Source organism: Lissotriton helveticus, chromosome 2_1, assembly GCF_964261635.1.
Source record: "Lissotriton helveticus chromosome 2_1, aLisHel1.1, whole genome shotgun sequence".
NCBI classification, from domain to species: domain Eukaryota; kingdom Metazoa; phylum Chordata; class Amphibia; order Caudata; family Salamandridae; genus Lissotriton; species Lissotriton helveticus.
The window spans coordinates 677575274-677595072 of record NC_136059.1 but is presented as its reverse complement, the minus strand read 5'-3'; positions in this window follow the sequence as shown (position 1 = coordinate 677595072).

Sequence of the window (19799 nt, the reverse complement as noted above, 5' to 3'; positions counted from 1 at the left end):
GAACAGCCTTTTTTTTGCCATTTCTTCAGACATCTTGCTCAATGTAGCTTTTGGGGGGCTTCCTGCTGTTCGTGGGTGGGTTGCGGCCGGGGTCTCTGTCGAAGCACTGCTGCGACAGTCTAATCTTGATTGCATTTGCTTTTCAGGAAATCCGTGGTGGAAAACAGGAGTTATGATGATTGATGATGATGACGACCTAGCTGCACAGCGCCGCGTTTGGACCGAAGGCCGAGAGACATTGTAAGTATGAGATTTAGCTTTTTCGCTGTTTGGTGGTGTTGTGTCGCGTGTTTTTTTGCGGGTGGGTTGGCGCCGGCGGGTCTTGCCTGGGGCTTTCCTGGGAAGGTCTAATACCGGATACAAGTGTTTTGGACAAAATCCATAAGGAACAGCCTTTTTTTTGCCATTTCTTCAGACATCTTGCTCAATGTAGCGTTTTGGGGGGCTTCCTGCTGTTCGTGGGTGGGTTGCGGCCGGGGTCTCTGTCGAAGCACTGCTGCGACAGTCTAATCTTGATTGCATTTGCTTTTCAGGAAATCCGTGGTGGAAAACAGGAGTTATGATGATTGATGATGATGATGACGACCTAGCTGCACAGCGCCGCGTTTGGACCGAAGGCCGAGAGACATTGTAAGTATGAGATTTAGCTTTTTCGCTGTTTGGTGGTGTTGTGTCGGGTGTTTTTTTGCGGGTGGGTTGGCGGGTCTTGCCTGGGGCATTCCTGGGAAGGTCTAATACCGGCTAGAAGTTAGTTGGACAAAATCCATAAGGAAACACCAGTTTTGGCACTTTGTAAGTTAGGGTTCGTTAGGGTTAGCCCTAGCAGCAGGATTGCATGTGTTTAGGGGGGTTCTATTGCAACGCGGTTCTGTTGTTGTAGAGCACTGTTGGAGCGATGCTGGCTATGGATACTTTTGCTTGCAGGCAAGTGGTTTGAATACAATCCACGGTCTGTATTTGGGTCTACTGTTACTTTCAAAGTACGTTTTGTAACCATTTTTCTGCTAGGCATCATCAAAGTGTGACTTTTTGAACCACACAGCGTACATACCTTTTATTTATTTATCAGTGGTATTGTAATAGCACTTCCTGTTTTCCGTTCAATAATTACAGGCCGGGTTTCAGTCAACATCCGCCAGGCAGGCAGTGGACAGGGTGTCTCTTCTGTCAGTGGTCACCACCACATTGATGGACGAAGCGTCAGCTGGAATGGAGGAGTGCCGCCAATAAGAGGAATTGTTTGCTGCATGCAACTTACTTACCAATTTCAACAGGACAACTCCAACAACATACGCAATACAGATACAGTATCCATTGTTGTCTTTTATTCTATGAGTGTGACTGCATGTGCTTACCTTTACTTTGTAACCAAAGATTGTCTGTAAACTCTGTATCTTCAATTATTGTTTGTCCATGCTCTGCTTTTTTTTTCTTCTCTCAACAAAACCTACCCAAAAAGAAACCCCCATTCCCATCCATTTTACAAACCCTAACCCTCTTCCCCCGGGCTGTGTTGTTTTGCTTGATGTCTGACTAAAATGACATCAATAATTCCACACACTTGCTGGGGAGGATAAGGTGATAGCAGCAACAGGCTGGTGAAGGAATACGAGGATATCTTCTAGACTTACTCAGCTTCAGTACTATATCTTCTAGTAGTAGTAGCCAATGTCAAATAAATTCAACGCAAGTACTAGTTATACTTGCAATACTTTACCATTTGTTAGGCTACATTATGGCACTGTTCTAGTGTACTGTCACCTGCTATTTTCTCGATCGTACCGTAACCGTTGTAATGCTACAGTAAGGAGTACAAACAAGGTTTCGTTTTCTTTTTTTCCATAGGCATGCAACTGCCACTGTGTCACACCACTAGTAACACCGCAATGAGGAAATGTCACCCGCCCAGGAATGACAACGTTAATCCCCATTTCACCTGGAGCCAGCCCTGGGCCTAGCCCTAATTTCTAACACAAATTACAGGTAAGATAAGCGTTTGGTGGGAGGTAGTATAATGGAGTATTATTTCGGAGTAGACAAGAGTTTGACGGTTGTACTACTAAAGTCCTACGACTGTTCAGGAAAACAAAGTTACTGTTACACCCCCGCCCCCCACCCACCAGACTGAAAAGCAGTAAAAAACAGGTATGGTCAGATAAAGTAGTTGAAAAATATATTTATTTATCCCTAACAAAATAATCTCCCTCACCCACCCTAACCCCAACGATTGTCTCTGAAACGTCCCAAAACGATCCCAACTCCCAAATCCCACCCCCCAAAAGTCTATAAAAAAAGGGCAAGGGACACTCCACTACTGGAGGGTGCTGGTGCTGGTGCATGATGCGGCATGGGCATCATACTCCTTGCGGAGGGTGGCAAGCTCGGAGCGGAGGCCCTTAACCAAGGTCTTATACCTCAGGACCTCCTGCTCCAGGTTGGACATGCGGACTCGTAGGCGGTGTTGGCGTTCCTTGCAGCTCCTGTGGGGGGCAGCTGGTGTTTCCGGTGCTTGGCGGTGGCGGTCGGCTTTCTTAGCCCGGCTCGGTCCCGCTGGTTTAGTCACGGAGGAGGATGCAGTCGAAGATGTTGCCCCGCTCGACTGCGTGTCCTCCTCCTCCTCCAGGGCCACCAGCCGCCGATACTCGGCGACTGTGGCCTCCAGCCTCCGTTGCCGGGCCAATCTAGCCTGCTCCCTCCTTGTTGTTGATTTGGAAGAAGGAGCAACTATATGAAGAAAGAAAGACATAGTCTGTAACCAATGCTCCTTATTAATAACACAAAGTGATTGAGCCGAAAGTTGGGTCACAGAGTACAAGTAGCAAATTGAAAGCACAGTACATAACTATTGAGGACAGTATCTATGTAACCCTCCCACTTCTGCATCCTTGCTCTAACAGTAGTGGTAGTTTAATGAACTAATTCTACGACCACTATGGACTTCCATTACAGTCGACTATGACAGTACACCAGTCTTATTCTTCTTCTTCTCTCTTGTTTAGGGAAATGGGTACGTTATCTTATGCAAGCCGGCAGAATGACATGGACACAGCACAGTGAAGTTGCACCCGAGAAAAAAAGTTGCACACCATGATGATGGAGACAGACTTGCGTTACTGTACCGGTCCAGTACATGCAGGTGGTGAAGCTATTACTTTTCTATTACGGGTGGCACTGAGAATACTCTGTTACAAGGGCTACTGCTTAATTAATTTACCTTTCACCCTACAGTGCAAATGAGTACTAGAAAAGGAAACTGAAGAAGCTAACTAATTTGATTATCTATCACTTCACATGGGACGTATTTAATGACAGATGAGATGACTTTAGGTGCTTTGCTTAATATTGAGTGAACACAGTGATACACCCACACATGAATGACGTACTACAAGTAAACTAAAGTTATTAAGAGAGGTACGGAGTGTCCACCGTAATAACCAGATATATGCTGTGAATGCAAACGCAATACAAAGTACTGCTACTATTCATGGAAGTATTGGACACATTTACAATTTCTTTTCCTTGCCTTCCCTGCACTGGGACGGACGTGCGGGTGCGGTGGTACATGCTCTTCAAGGTAACACTTACTTCACCTGGCGACCATCTACTCTCTCTAGATACACATTTGCTATGTAAGAGTCAGAGAATACCATGCTCCAGGCATCCATTCATTCAAAGTATACGCACACATACAGTTTCTGTTTCACCCACCCAGGCTGCTGTCCTTCCACCCATCCTTGCTTCATCATTGACCCAGCCATGCACCATACCATATTCTTTCCTTCCCAGCCACCTCTGGGTCCAAGCAAACACATATCGTTCTTCTTTGCCAGCCATCATACAAGTTCGCGTCCCACTTACTTACACCCTTCTTTCGCTTTTCGTTCATCCCATCCATCACGTTCGTCTAAGAACTTATTGGGATTCTTCTCACCAAAAACTTCACAGCTAAGTCGAAGTACATTTCGAGGAGGCTACTACCTGGTTGATTTGTAATTGTAATACACCCGTGCAGAAAGCACACTATGCAGTCTTCAATCTCAATAAGTAAGGAATATATAGCTTACCTGTTTCCGCCACCACCGTTTGATCCCCCACAGGAACGGCCACCAGCTCTTCTACCGCCGCATCCTCCCCAGAGGCCTCCGAGTCCAAGTCCAACACATCAGCCACCTCCGCGCTGGCCCCGTCACCAGATGTTACACCTACAAAGTACATTTAAGAAAGTTAGAATACACCACTCACTACTATATAATATTTGGTCTAGGAGAAATGTTAAAAAAACAGAATACAATGTAATAATTTGTGACTGTCTACTCCATAGTAAAAATGTCCCATTTTCCAGGGAAGGCTGTTGTCTTGCTGCACTTTTATGCACAACTGATGAATGCTTGCTTTTGATTTTTAACACGCACCACTTTTTCTCCTAACAGACAGAAGCTTGACTCCTGAGTCCTAAGAACACGACCAGGATCAAGTTCAAAGTAGGTGAGAGTTCGGCTCGACCACAAGAAATGTGTCCAATTAATCGTCAGCACTAACCACTTTTCCGTTTACAGTTAAATAGTTTTATGACAAAGTAGATTTCAATAAATGTGTTTACTTTTAATAAAGCTTTTACACTTAAATAGACTCTGTGGTTTTTGTTCCTCTAGACTAGAGTGGATGAGCTAAAGGTTTTGGAATTTTTGCAAGCATGAGTGCCTCTGACACTTCTTGACTGTGCTGTGACTCCGTACTACTCTCTTGTCCTGCGTACGATAATCTAGAGATCATTGGGGATCTATAATCGGTGACTTCGGGAGCTGAATGACTCTGCCACACTATCTAGTCAGTAAGGAGACAGTGCATAGAGGTATTGCTGAATATAATGGGAGTCCAATGGAATTGCCAAATGTCCAATCTTAGTTAGCTACACAGACAGACTAATAAGAATAGTCTAGTAATACCACAGGGAGTCATCATATTCGAGGCAGGATAAGAATTTATATCCAGTCTACAAGAAGATCAAAGACGATTTAGAAAAAATCGAATGAGGAACGCTAGGAAAAAATAGGTACTGTTTAGTAAAATGTAAACTTACTGGGGCCAGCAAAGGAGCCCTCGCCTGCCCGATCCTGGCCTGCATCCTCAGCACCCTCCTCCTGTGTCCTCTTGCCCTTGGGGGGAGCTGATGTACAACATGAAAGAAAGAAAAACCATAAAACATGGATGAGATTTTTCAACCAAATCAAACATTTCAAAAGAACAATAACAACATATTTTGGAAAAATAGCAAATAGATAGACAACTATTCCACGGGATCTATCTCATGTGGTATACTACGTTATTCGTATTGCCTGATTTGCGGAACGTTGACTTAGAAAGTTCCTATGTAACTCAATAAACAGACTACTAAAGAGGTTTGCCTAGGCCTGGCACTGCAGGCAGTAGTGCACAACACGTGACAGACAAAGTCCATCCTGCTTGCAGATCAGTGAATACTCAAACTATCAATCCACCCGCCACCACCGCCACTATTTCTTCTGATAGCCATGTGACTGTCTAAAGGAAGGACACTGGACTTCAGTCTGTTGGGGCTGATTTATAAGTCCCTTGCGGAAGTTGCGGCTGATTTTCCTCCATTGTTGCGTGCCTTTTCTGACGCAGCGGCAGAACAAAAGACTCGCCATGGTGTTGGTGCGGCGTATATATTAAAAAAAAAAACACATATGGGCATATGGGCGATGCATCACGTTGTAAAGCCCTGCGCCATCAGGGGGCGTTCCGGCGCAAGGGAGGGCGTACCTGCGCAGGAACGAATCCTAAAAGTGGCTGAGGGAAATCTACAAGATGTCAATCAGTCATTTTTATGACAATGATGCATGACTCAAACCCTGCGCGCTTGAAGCCGACGTACGGCTTGATGCAGCATTGGGGAGATAGGGTACCCCAGAGCATTGCTGGAGCTGCGCCATCGTTGGCACGCAACTCCAGCAATGCGCTGCCTTTACGGCACAGATGCGTAAGGCTTCTGTGACGTTTTGGGCCAATGGGTGGTGGTGGCATGGCACACAATTACTGCCGCATCCCTGCTACTTTGCAGGGATGCGCCGGTAATTGAAAATATGACCCTTACTGTCTAGCATTACGCAGTTCTTTTCTTTACAGTACACTGATACATAATTTCTCAGGCCAATGAAATGCTTCTGAACACAACATACAAAACAAAGAAGCATAGTAGCAAGCAAGGCTACTGAGAAGGAGAGCAGTGCACCTGAAAATGAAATGCATAGAAGATTTTGAAATATAATTTACCTCAATGTAATCGGCAGCATTATTGCTCTTGGTAAAGAACAAAGATTTGCAAATAACAGAGCAGGATAAAACAGAGTAGTAAATGTACTACTACTACTACTCACCAAGCCCGGGGACCTCTACGCCGAGCGCGTCCAGCAAGTCCCGCTCCCGGTCCATGACATCGGTCCAGCGGTGGGTGGCCTGGTTATATGTGCGCCGGACCCCAGAGATCTTGTACATGGCCCGGCACACCTTCTCCCACCGCTGGCGGCGCTCCCGGATGCCATAGCCGGTCGCGATCTTGCCGCCTCCCAGGATCGTCTTGGGGAGGCGGCGCTGGACATGGAAGATCAGTGCCGCCACTTCCTCCGCGCTAAAGATCTCCCTCGGGACCACTTGCTCCCCCCTTAAACGCCCGCACGGGAGCCGGGCACGGGGTGCGGGACCCTTCCCCTTCTCAGGGTGCTTCCCGGCTCCCTTTACCATGGTCTGGGCAGAAATAAACTTAAATGATAAAGAAGAAATAGAATAGTGAAGAAGAAAATAAAAGAGTTTAAAAAAGTAGTTTAAAAGTAACTAAAAGCTGCAGAAAACACAAAAATATAGAGCTAGAAAAATAGAGGGTTAGATAATAAGTAAAATTAGATCAAAAAAACTTCAAACAAGCAAAGGATGGCAGAGATTGAGAGAGGATAGAGAAAGCATGCCCAGAACCATAGCAATGAATGAGAAACAAGATGGCCGCGCCCGTTCACGACCGCGTGGGTAAGTTCGCGCGAGATTTTCCTTGCGAGTACGCGCGAACTTGTACTCGCGAGCAGCACACTTTGCGAGATTACACATAGCGGGCGGAAACGGAATTACGTCACGCCAACAAGATGGCCGCGCCCGTGTACGACCGATAGGGTAACTTGGCAAACGAATAGCTAGAAGCGCCTCGCGAACACGCGCAAGATCACGCGAACATACACGTCGCAACAAAAACAATTTTGTATTCGCACGTATTCGCGGCTTCCGAAATCGATCTCGCACGGATTCGCGCCCCAAATAACGCGCGAAATTGCAAAAAAAACGATTTTAGCTAAAATGAAAGCAATGAGCAGGTGCAAAAGTTCAAACTTAACATTAGTAACATTCAAGGTAGTGCTTCCTGATGGGCCCCTCCAGAGTTTGCAACAATTCTATGACCCTGCTATGACCCAAACAGCAGGCTCATAGAATAGCACCATAAAGGTCCTGTAAAAAAAAAATTTCACTGCAACAAAAAGCAAATTACAGATTAGGAAGGAAGCAGGTGCCAGCCAGACTGGAACTTTCAAAATTACTGACACATTAATGAAACACAAATTAATTGATGGCAGTTGAAGAAGGGCAGGTGTGCTAGCTTTTTTCAACCACCATAATCTACAGTAATAAATAAACCTAATAGGTGCCTGTGAGGATGTACTAGAGGGTGGCATGGGTGTCCCAGAGGGTGGCAGTGGTGAAACAGAGGGTGCTGTGAACCTGTGATGATAAACCAGACGTAGAAACAACATACGCGCGGCCGTTGCAAGCCGAAAAGTAAGTTCGCAATTGCGAACTTGTCCCAAAATCGGCGCGAACACGCGCCAACACAAAAAACGGAAAAATCCGCAAGTCCGCTAGAGTTCGCGGATCTTCGCGGATTGCGAATCCGTAAATACGCAAGTTCGCGGATTGCCAATCCGCAAAATCCGCCCATGCTTAGTTGAAAACTGAAAGTTAGGGTGCATGCTTCTGTTCTGTGAAAGAAGTAATTTGAATGGTTAAGAAAAAGTCATTTAAAGAAACATAGCACCGGATAAGCTGGTGTATTGAGAGGTCAAACATCCTTGCTGAGTTCATTTGCAACATTGTAGAATAAACTTTTAAACCTGAGAGTTCAGTGAGGAGGGAGTTGCTATGGTAACAGGTAGAAAGGGCTGAGGGGGGGAAGGGTGTTGGTTTGAAAATAGAGAGGGAAGAGTTTTAATTGGTTAACATGAGGGATATGTGTGTAGAATTAGAGGTTTTCTGTGCCATTCATGGTTGCAGTGCCTGGAGTACATACCTTTTGCTCTGCTCAAGAAATATTGGTGGGTGTGTCTGACACTGTTCTCAATCTCCCAAAGCATTTGTAAAGGTGAGTTATGATTCATTTAATATAGATAGAGACTTGTATACTCTATGGAAAAGATTTGGAAGCAAAATGTGGTTTTTAATGTTGCTTTGTGTCATGTTTTTTGATAATGCATGGTAAAAAGTTTTTGCTGCATAGAGGAATTTTATTTTGTAAAACGTTTCAGTAGTGACATGGAATGCTTGTACATAGGACCTGTGCTGTGCTTCTTAAATGTTATTTAAAAACGATTTTGGGGCAAATGAATGGCTTTTACATTTTTGAGAAGGAATAAATAGTGTCTGCATGATTAAATAAATATATTTGAACCTTTTACAATCATGTCACCTGTGTTACCTCAGATTAGGAAAAAGATTGAGCTTCTTTCTTGTTGGTTTCTGTCATGTTTTTTGATAATGCTAGGTATCAACATTTGTAAGATAGAGGAATTGTATTTTGTGAAATTGTAAGGTATCAGTAGTGAAATTGAATCCTTGTACATAGGACCTGCGGTCTGCTTCTAAAATGTTATTTAAAAAACGATTTTGGGGCAAATGAATGGCTTTTACATTTTTGAGAAGGAATAAATAGTGTCTGCATGATTAAATAAATATATTTGAACCTTTCACAATCATGTCACCTGTGTTACATCAGATTAGGAAGCAGATTGAGCTTGTTTATTGTTGGTTTGTGTCATGGTTTTCGATAATGCTTGGTATCAATGTTTGCAAGAGAGAGGAAATGTAAAATAGTGAGGTTTGAGTAGTGAAATGGAATGCTTGTACATAGGACCTGCGCTCTGATCCTTAAATCTTATTTGAAAAACGATTTTTGGGCAAATGAATAGCTTTTACATTTTTGACTAGGAATAAATAGTGTGTGCATGATTAAATAAATATATTTGCAGTTTTCACAATCATGTCACTTGTGTTACTCTAGATTAGGGAGCAGATTGAGCTTTTTTCTTCTTGCTTTTTGTTAAGTTTAATGATAATGTTTGGTATCAACATTTCCTAGATAGAAGAATTGTATTTTGAAAAATAGTGAGGTTTCAGTAGTGAAATGGAATGCTTGTACATATGACCTGCGCTCTGTTTCGTAAATGTTATTGGAAACACGATTTTGGAGCAAATGAATGGCTTTTACATTTTTGAGAAGAAATAAATAGTGTCTGCAAGATTAGATTAAATAAATATATTTGAACCTTTTACAATCATCTCACCTGTGTTTCCTCAGATTAGGAAGTATATTGTGCAGATGAGGTGAGGCATGTCCAGGGGTGCAAAGGAGGTGAGGCCTGTGTCCATGAGTGCAGTGTAGAGGACTCACGTCCTCTAACTCTTGGACAAGACTCATCTCCTCGGTGCCCCCTGGACAGGCCTCAATGTATTGGGTATAATTGATGGTAACAGGGTGCAGATGAGGTGAGGCATGTCCAGGGGTGTAGATGAGCTGAGGCCTGTCTAGGGGTGTAGATGAGGTGAGGTCTGTTCAGGGTTGCAGATGAGGTGAGGATTGTCCAGGGGTGCAGAGGAGGTGAGGCCTGTGTTCAAGAGTGTAGTGGGAGAGAAGCCTGTCCAGGGGTGCAAAGGAGGTGAGGCCTGTGTCTAAGAGTGCAGTGGGGGAGAGGCTTCATGAAGTCCATTCCACTGCCCTCTTAGACACAGGCCTCAACACCTCTGCTCCCCTGGACAAGCCTCACCTCATTTGCACTCCTGGTTAGGCCTCACCTTATCTGCATCCTGTTACCATCAATTATACCCAATACATTGAGGCCTGTCCAGGGTGCACGGAGGAGGTGAGGCTTGTTCAAGGGTCAGAGGAGGTGAGTCCTGTCCAATGCACTCTTCGACACAGGCCTTACCTTCTCTGCACCCCTGGACAGGCCTCACCTCATGTGCACAATGTACTTACTAATCTGAGAAAACACAGGTGACATGATTGTGAAAGGTTCAAATATATCTATTTAATCTTGCGGACACTATTCATTCCTTCTCAAAAATGTAAAAGCTATTCATTTGCCCCAAAATTGTTTTTCCAATAACATTCAAGAAACAGGGCGCTCGTCCTATGTACAAGCATTCGATTTGTAAGCATATTGTGCAGATGAGGTGAGGCCTGTCCAGGGGTGCAGAGGAGGTAAGTCCTGTCCACAGCACTCTTGGACACAGGACTTATCTCCTCTGCACCCCTGGACAGGCCTCACCTCATCTGCACAATCTGCTTACTAATCTGAGGAAACACTGGTGACATGATTGTGAAATGTGCTAATATATTTTTTTAATCATGCAGATACTATCTAATCCTTGTCAATAATGTAAAACCAATTAATGTGCCCGAAATCTTTTTTTAAATAACATTTACAAAACAGAGCACAGGTCATATGTATAAGCATTTCATTACACTAGTGAAACCTCACTCATTTAGAAAATACAATTCCTTTATGCACCAACATTTCTTTAACAAGCATTATCAACAATGTATTAGTCTCTATTATATTCTCTTCCTGACTTACTCTATTTTTCCACCTGTCCCCTTCTAACACCCTCTCTCTGACTTATTCCTTTTTACACCCTGACTCTGTGTTACACTCTCTTACACTCTTCTTTGACTTACTTTCTCTTACACCCTGTCTCTAATTTATTCCCTCTCTCTCTTTTTTACAGCAATTTGTAAGTCATACTTTCTCTTCCATCCTCTTCCTGATTTACTCCATCTTACAACCTTTCTCTTTGTAACATTCTCTCCCAGACTTACTCCCTATTACACCTTTTGTCTGTTTTACACCCTCTCTCCCTCTTTCTGACTTTTTTATTCTCTTCCTCTCTTCCTGTTACACCCTCTGTCTGACTTACTCCTTGTTACATCCTCTTTCTGACTTATTCCCTTTGTCCCTTTCTTTGACTGACTCCCTCTCCCTATTACATCCTTTTTCTGTCTTACAACATATTATACACTCTTTCTGTCTTACTCCTTCTCTATGTCTTACTCCCTCTACCTGTTTCTTTGTCTGACTCTCTCTGTCTTTTTGTGTTAGTTCCTCTAGCTCTTTTTCTCTGTCTTACTCCTAGTTACATAGTTGCTGTGATATAAACTTAGATATGTTGTAAACTAGTGTTTATATCGTTTGCTTATTGTCATTGCTTTGTTGTTTGGTAATAGTAGTCTAAAATGTGTTATCTTTTTTCTTTAACACAGATTGAAATCAAGATTTCAATAGTAAGGAATTATGCCCTCAAGGCAGAGGAGAAGAAAAGATGCCAAGCGGAAGAAATCAAAAACAGCAACGGAATTAAAGCACTCCTCTACAACAAATACTTCAAAAAACAGGAAAAAAGCTCCTGGTAAGACAAATAAGTCTTTCTTTCGGAACATATGTAGATAAAAAAAAAAATGTTGATGAGAATGTGAATAAACCGAAGGAGAGAGCAAATTTGAAAAGGAAGGAGAGGCCCCCCAAAAATGTTACTACTGGAGCAGGAGAGAATAATATGTATAGTAATAGAAGGCAAAACCAATTTAGGGACATTCGTAAACGAATGTTTCGCAATAGGGTGGTTTTAAATGTGTTAAAAAATATTAAAAAGGTAAACAGAGAGCTGCTTTTTATAAGAAAAAGAAAAGTGTAGAGAAGATTGTTGATCAGGCTTTTGAACTTAAGAAAAAATTATTTATTTTAGTAATCAATAGAATTAGGACACTTAACAAGACAATTGATGTTTTCAAATCAAAGAGTAGATGCAAAAGAGTAATTAATCGGACTAATTTTTGTAAAGTTTTTTCTGGAGAATGGATGCATAGTTCAAGTTGTGAGCCATTTTTTAATGAGGAGAGTTACTTCCAGGAGAATGATTTGGTGCATGCAGTTGACACCAGTGGTCGAGCATATGAGGTGAAAGACGGTTGTCCGATTGAAAAAGAGAAACTTGTGTCTAGAGATGCAGAAGAAGTGTTAACTGATGAAGTTTTAGGGAGACGTACTAAGGGTCCAGTGTACACTTGGAAGTGTACTAGTATTTGTAGTGTGCGACAGGATTCAATCGATTTGCTTCGTAATTTCTTACGTACATATAGTAAGAAAAGTCTAAAACAGAAAATGAAGATGTTGCAAGACTTAGATCCTTGCAGAGTGAGAGAAAACACAGGTTTGCAAGGGCATTTACTGGCTTGTCTTTCTAGAAAAGTATGTCAGAGTGTTTTTCATCATTTTAGGATGTTAGCAGTGCATCATACCAAAATGAGGAAATTAGTGAGAATGTTGTATTATGCAAAAAGTCCAGCACTTAAGCTTAAACAATTAAACAGTGCTCTTTTGCATGGAACTGAATTAGATGTGAAGAAGATTTGTGAAGAAATTGAGATTTGTTATTTTGGTGAAAAAGAGCACAGTGTAGAAATTGACACAGTAATAGAAGTTAATGTGGAAGATAATGTACAGATTTCAAGTACAGAAAAGTTTGACCAGGAAATTTCCAAGTTTAAGTTGAAATCAAGTGAAAGGCCTAATTTTACTTGTGTGTGTTGTCGACGGACTCATTATAAGATTCAGACTAGGTTAGTTGATTTATATGCAGAAAGTGAAATGGAAAATAATAGTGAATGGAAGAATTTTGCAACTTTTTTGTTGGTGGAGAATTCTTTTGATTTGAGTTCTGATCAGCGTATTTGTAAATAGTGTTATAATAAATTAAATGAAAACAGAATGCCTGCTAGAGCTGTTCATAATAATCTTGAGTTGGTAGACATTCCTCCTGAATTGATGGATTTAAATACATATGAATCTATTTTGATTCAATGTGTCCATCCTTTTCAGGCTATTGTTCGCATGAAGCCTAAGATAGGGAAATTGCCTCCTTCAGATTTACAGAGAGGATTAAAGGGAAGAGTTGTTTATTTGCCTCTAGATTTCAAGAAAAATATTTATACAATTGGTGTAGAGAAAGTGGAAGAGGAACCTCTGGTTATTCTAGTTAATGGGGTTCCGACAAAGAGTAAGAAAATCTGGCAAGATTTAGTGGATGTTAGGAAAGTCAAAAAGGCAATGTTGTATTTGGTCAAAAACAATGAGTACTACAAAGATGTATGTGTTGGAGCAGAGGAAACAGCTACAGAAGAAGACAGTGATTGTTCAGCAGGCCAAATTGAAAAAGTTGATGTGTCTAGAAGTGAAGAAATATATGAACATTATACTGTTCATCCTTTGCATTCCAAAGAAGTAATGGGGAATGCAATTGACTTTTTTCAAATGTAAATGTAAATGTAAATGTAAAGGAATTTATATAGCGCAAATCACCAAGCGGTTTCTAAGCACTTGCTTAGGGAACCCGTCCTGGTATTCCCCTGTGAGATAACCCCGGCAGGGTATCCACAAGGTGAAAGCCAGGCATCCCACCGCGAGGGGCCGTTGTGGAGATTAAGCAAGCTATTGCCCAGAGTCACAGAGTGTGAACCCGTGAATCGAGTAGGCACCGGAGCGAGAATTGTCGAGTCCATGGACATTTTAGGTCTCAAGACCCCGCCGAGCCGGGAATTGAACCCTGGTCCCGGGCTGACCTCTGCTTCCAGGTCTGCCTCCTCTAACCAGTGAGCCACAGCCACACTTCTCCTTCTTTATTTGTTTCAAATAAAAGCAGCAAAAGGACGTCCCATTAGTGTATGGGAAGAAAGTTTGGAAGCTCATTGTTTTCCACAGCTATTTCCAACAGGTCGAGGTGGACGATATGACAATCGACCACTTCAAATTCCTGCATCTGAATACCGGACTTTAAGATTATATGCTGAAGATCCAAGGTTTCGTCAATGCATACCATATTTGTTTTATCTACTGTATGAAAGTGACTTGTCTGGGCTTTCTTATGCAGTAAACCATATACTGAAAAGTGGAGCACATCTGCAAAATGTTTCGGCGAGGGACTATATGGAGAAAGTCAATCTGCAAGACAATATTTTGGAATCTCATCTAATCAATCTCATGGCATGTCAGCGTGGTACAAACGAGTATTGGTACCGTCGTCATGGGGAATTGAAATGTATGCTAAGAAACTTAGGAACTCCTACATGGTTCCTCACTCTTAGCTGTGCTGCGTATGCATGGGACGACTTACTTCAATTTCTACGAGAGGCAAATGCAAACATACAAAATATAGAATTCAAAACACCTGGAGAACTGTGTTTTTTGGATCTAGTTTATGTATGCAGATATTTCAATCATAGATTTGAAGCTATGATGTCTTTCATTACCAACAAAAAAAATCCTCCCCTTGGAGAGGTTTTGGATTTCTTTTGGAGAAAGGAGTATCAAGCGAGAGGTGCTCCTCACATACATATGTTGTTTGGAATTTGGAACAGATTCGGATGACACAGTGATGAGTTTCATTGAAGAGTATTCAACATGTGCTGTTCCGAAAAATACCGAAGAAAACAGTTTAAGGCAACAAGTTTTACGCTTTCAATCCCATCGTTGTGGAAAGTACTGTCGTCGAAAATTCAGAAACAAGGACAAGTTCTACACAAAATGTCGTTTCGGGTTTCCACGACCAGTGATTTCTAAAGGAAGAGTAAATAATTTGATGTCTTCTCTGCGACATACTGTGACGAGGAAATCACCAAAAAATACATACAATTTAAAAAGAAATGAAGAGTCCAAGTACATCAACGACTACAACCCAGTGATTTTGTCCATGTGGAATGCTAACATGGATATTCAGTTCGTTGCTGACAACTCTATTGCTGTGGCTCGATATGTGACGTCTTACATCACAAAAAAAGAAAAGACAGAACTGAAGGAAATGTGGGAGGACATTTCACATGAAAAGAGTATAAGTAAAAAATTATACAGTTTCAGTTTGAAGATGTCACATCGAGAAATTGGAGCATATGAATGTTCTGATCGGTTATCATCAGCAAGTCTCTACGCCAAGTCTAGAACAATTATTTGGGTGAGTCTAGGTCTTGCTGCAACACGAAACCGAGTTTTGAAATCTGTACAAGAATTTGAGTATTTGGCGGAGAAAGAACCAAACAGTACAGATATTTTGAAGACAAACATGTTGGATACATACTATCCAAATAGAAGTAGTCATCTTGAGAACAGTTGTTTGTATGAAGTTCTGCAAAACTATATTTATAAGAGGACCATCAGAGAAGATATCAATAATGGAATATATGCTATCATTGGGTGTGAAGGATGTCTAGTGAAGCAGAGAAAAGGCCATTTGATTAATCATCGAAAATTGAGTTGCGAAAATCCAGAGAAAAGGGAATTTTACTATTTAGCTCTTTTGCAACTCTTTAAGCCATGGCGTACAGAAGAGGAACTACTTGGAGATTTTCTCTGTTATGAAGATTCTTTTAATGCAACCAAGGATACCATAGAATGTCCTGATTTTCCAAATTATCTGCAAATGTTGAACGAAGAAATAGAGCAAGAAGCCACAATTGCTGTAGAGATTGCTAGAGACAGTTCTCAAGACAGTCAGAGTTCTGCTTCATTGAGTCAGGATCCACTAGGAGGACCAATTATCCAAAATGAAGCTGCCACTGCCATGGATGAGGTGGGAAGAGCTATGGAACAAGCTCAAGATGATGTAGTTAACTTAGAAGATTTGGTGAAACAACTAAACCTAGAGCAGAAACAGATATATGACGAAGTCACAGAACAGGTTGAACATGGATTAAGTCATGAGAAAAAAGAGTGCTCATGTACATCATTTAAGCCTGTCCGACTGTACGTGAGTGGAGAAGCGGGAACTGGAAAAAGTTTTCTGATTAAAGCAATTGCAACTTATCTGCAGAAAAGGACTGAATCACCGCTGTCTTGTGTTGTTACCGCTCCAACTGGGCTTGCAGCACATAACATTAAAGGGATTACTTTACATCATTTACTGATGCTACCAGTGGAGCATGATAACAAATTACAATACCACAAGCTATCTGGAGATGCTTGTTCTGAAGTTTTCAGAGTCCTGAAGAAAATGAAACATCTTATCATTGATGAAGTAAGCATGGTCTCAAATCTAATGCTTGCTTTTGTGCATTTGAGAATGCAAGAAATTCTTAGAACAGAGTTCGATGTCTTATTCGGAGGAAAACACATTATTGTTTTTGGAGATCTACTGCAGTTGACTCCAGGGAAAGGACAACCAGTGTTTAAAATGCTCACGCATGAAGATACCAGGAAGTGCCTAGGAAGCATTGGAAACGTTAATATATGGTTAAATTTCAAATATGCAGAACTGCTTCAAAATATGCGACAGGCAAAGGATGAAGATTATAAAAATATTCTACAAGATGTAAGAATCGGAAAAGTAAGTGAGCATGGGAAAGAAGCATTACACGCACAATTAATTTCAAATTTGTATCCAAATGAAAACCTTCTTCCAGAGAATATTTTTAAGAAAATTACTGAGAACAAATCTGGGATATGTTTGATGCCAACTCAGCAAGAATGTTCCATCTTCAACAACAAAATGTTAAAGTTAGAAAATGAATAGATTGTGAAACTGGAGGCTATAGACAAAATAGAGCATATGGGAGCAACAATTATTTTGTCAGAAAATTTGAAATAAAAATTGGATTCATTAGAGAAGAGTATATCTAAAACTGCTGGTTTTGAAAAGACTCCGAATGTGTGTTTAAATTGTCGTATCATTTTGAGAAGGAATTTAAATGTTGAAAGAGGTCTGGTAAATGGAGCAATGGGTCATGTTGTTGATTTTGTGAATTACAAAAATAGGGATGGAATTGAAAGTTAAAAAATTAAATTTGATGGCATTGACGAAATAGAACACATTTGTCGTTGTTCAGCTAGATTTTTGCTTGTGAAAGACTTATATGTTCGCTGAAAACAGTTTCCTGTTTGTTTGGCATATGCGGTGACAATTCATAAATCTCAAGGTTTAAGTGTAGATAGTGCTTTGGTGAACATTGGAAGTTCTGTGTTTAAAGAGGGCATGGCATATGTGGCATTATCACGAGTCAGAACTTTATCAGGATTGTACTTGATTGAGTGTGATTAAACAAAGATTTGTGCAGATCTAGATTGTGTTAAAGAATACAATAGGTTAAGAAGAGAGTATGCTCCACATTTGCCTCAATATCCTCTGTTTGAAAAGCGTGTGGTAGGCCGAAAAAGAAGAAATGAGAATAATTGCAGTGAGGTAGTAGCAAAAAGACAAAAAGTAGATGAAACTGTAATTGTAAGCAGAAAGAAAAAGGATTCTGTTGAAGATCTTGTTGGATTTCAGTTTGAAAACAGTTCTGGTGTCAACTGCTATGCTAATGTAGTGCTTAATGTTGTTTTTTTTCTTCAAAATTTACAAGAACAGATTGTTGAAAATCGGGATCAAACATTCTGCTGTTTATTGAATTCTGTGTTTGAGAAATGTAGCAGTGATAGAGCAAAAATGGAAGTGTTTCAGAAATTCGAAATCTTCTAGACATATGTTCTGGTCAAAATCAATTTTCACAGAATATTCAGCAGGACTGTCAGGAATTTTTAATGTATATGTTTGATGTATTGGAAGATGAAGGTGTAGATATAAAAAATCTTTGTAGCCTTTCTTATCAATGGCAGCATGACTGCGACAACTGTAGTTTATCAAGTAGTACTACAATAGACACCGAAAGATTTATGTATTTGACTTTACCAGACTGCAAATCAGTGCCTTTTAATAATCTAGTTAAAGCAGCTGATCACAATATGGTGTGTACCCAATGTAAGTCTGCAATGCTGTCCACATTATTTATACAAAATTATGGTCAATATGTCATTTTAATGTTCCAACGATGTAGACCTGATGGAACTAAATTGACAACTTCTATTAAAAATGTCATGGCTTCTCAGTTATCAATTTCAGGAAGAACTTTTGCAACTGTAGCTATTATTTATCATGACGGTCCTTCAACAACATCAGGGCATTACACATGCTATTTAAAATGTCGAAAAGGTTGGTCTAACTGTAATGATACTCATTTGACTTTCAAACAACGTTTGCCTTTTGACTTAAAAAATTCATACCTAGTGTTTTTACAACCAAAATTTAAGTAAAGGTAATTGGCCTATGAAGACGGGAGCAGTTAATAAAAGTTAGTCTGCTGTTTTAAATTATATTGTGAGTAAAAGTGATGAAGATAATATAAAAATTATAGTTCTCATAAAGGTACGGTAAGTGGATCGCATAGTAAGTGATATCAGTATTATAGGAAATGTTCAACATGAGAGAGCCAGAGGTGGAATTATGAATATTTAAATATTGTGAAAATGTTGTTTGAGCCTTTCTTTCAGAACGTCGGGAAAACGGTAATTTTAGAGTTTGTTTTAAGTAATTTGAAAATATACTGATACATCTGACACTATTTGGCCTTAAGGAAAGGTGAAGGAATGAGCAAAGAGTCATGACTGAACGAAAGGAGTATATGAAAACATTGAAACATATTTCAGATGTTCTTGGAGCTTTTCTTCTAGAAAGTCGATGAAATAAAATTTTTAGAGAACAGCAGAGTACCTTCCAATGAAAAGGACCTTCATGATGTACTATTTGGCCTAAAGGAAAAGTAAGTGAATCAAAGATTAGTGTACATATGTGATTTGTAAGTTTATATGTTTTTTTTAAACACAATCTTTTTGATTGTGTTTTTTTCCCGCTGTCATATGATGAATAGTTTGAACTCACTGTTTTTAGTGAAATTCAATATGTTCTGAGAACAGCAAAAATAAACTATCTAACATGTACAAATTATTGTATAGTTTGTATTGTGTAATTTATATTGTATTCCCATTATCTCACACTCACTTTCCCTTTTCCTCTCTCTTTCAGCTCTCTTTACTCACTCACACTGCCTTTCTCTCACTCTGTTTCACACCCATTCGTTTACTCCACTTCTTTCACAACCCCTCATTTCCATTCCAACTGTCTGCATCCCCTCTCTCCCTTGCACCACTTTTCAGCTTTCAGTCTCTCTGTTTTACTTCCCTTTTCCGTCTTTTCTTCCTTTGCTCTTTTAGTAATTCCTCTTTACTCACTCACCAGTATTGTTGCACTTTATCACTATAACTCACCCACTCTCCCTCGCTTATCTTTGTTTGCTCCGTTTTTTTACCTATTCTCTCTATTTTCCGTTCACTACCTCTATGTCCTCAGTCCCTCACTCTCCTTGTGTTATGTTCACTTGTGTTTATCTACCTTCTATCATTTCTCTTACAACAACTTCACTGCTCCTCTCTCATCGTTCTTCACCCTCTTTCTTTTAGTCCGGTTCTATTATTACCCCTCATTTCCTATCTTTCAATGTTCTTCTCTTTACTTTCATCACCAAATCACTTTCTCTCAGTACCTCTGCTTTAGTCCTCCTCTCCTCTCTTTCCTTCTTTTGCTCCCTTACTCATTTTCCTTTCCTCACTCAT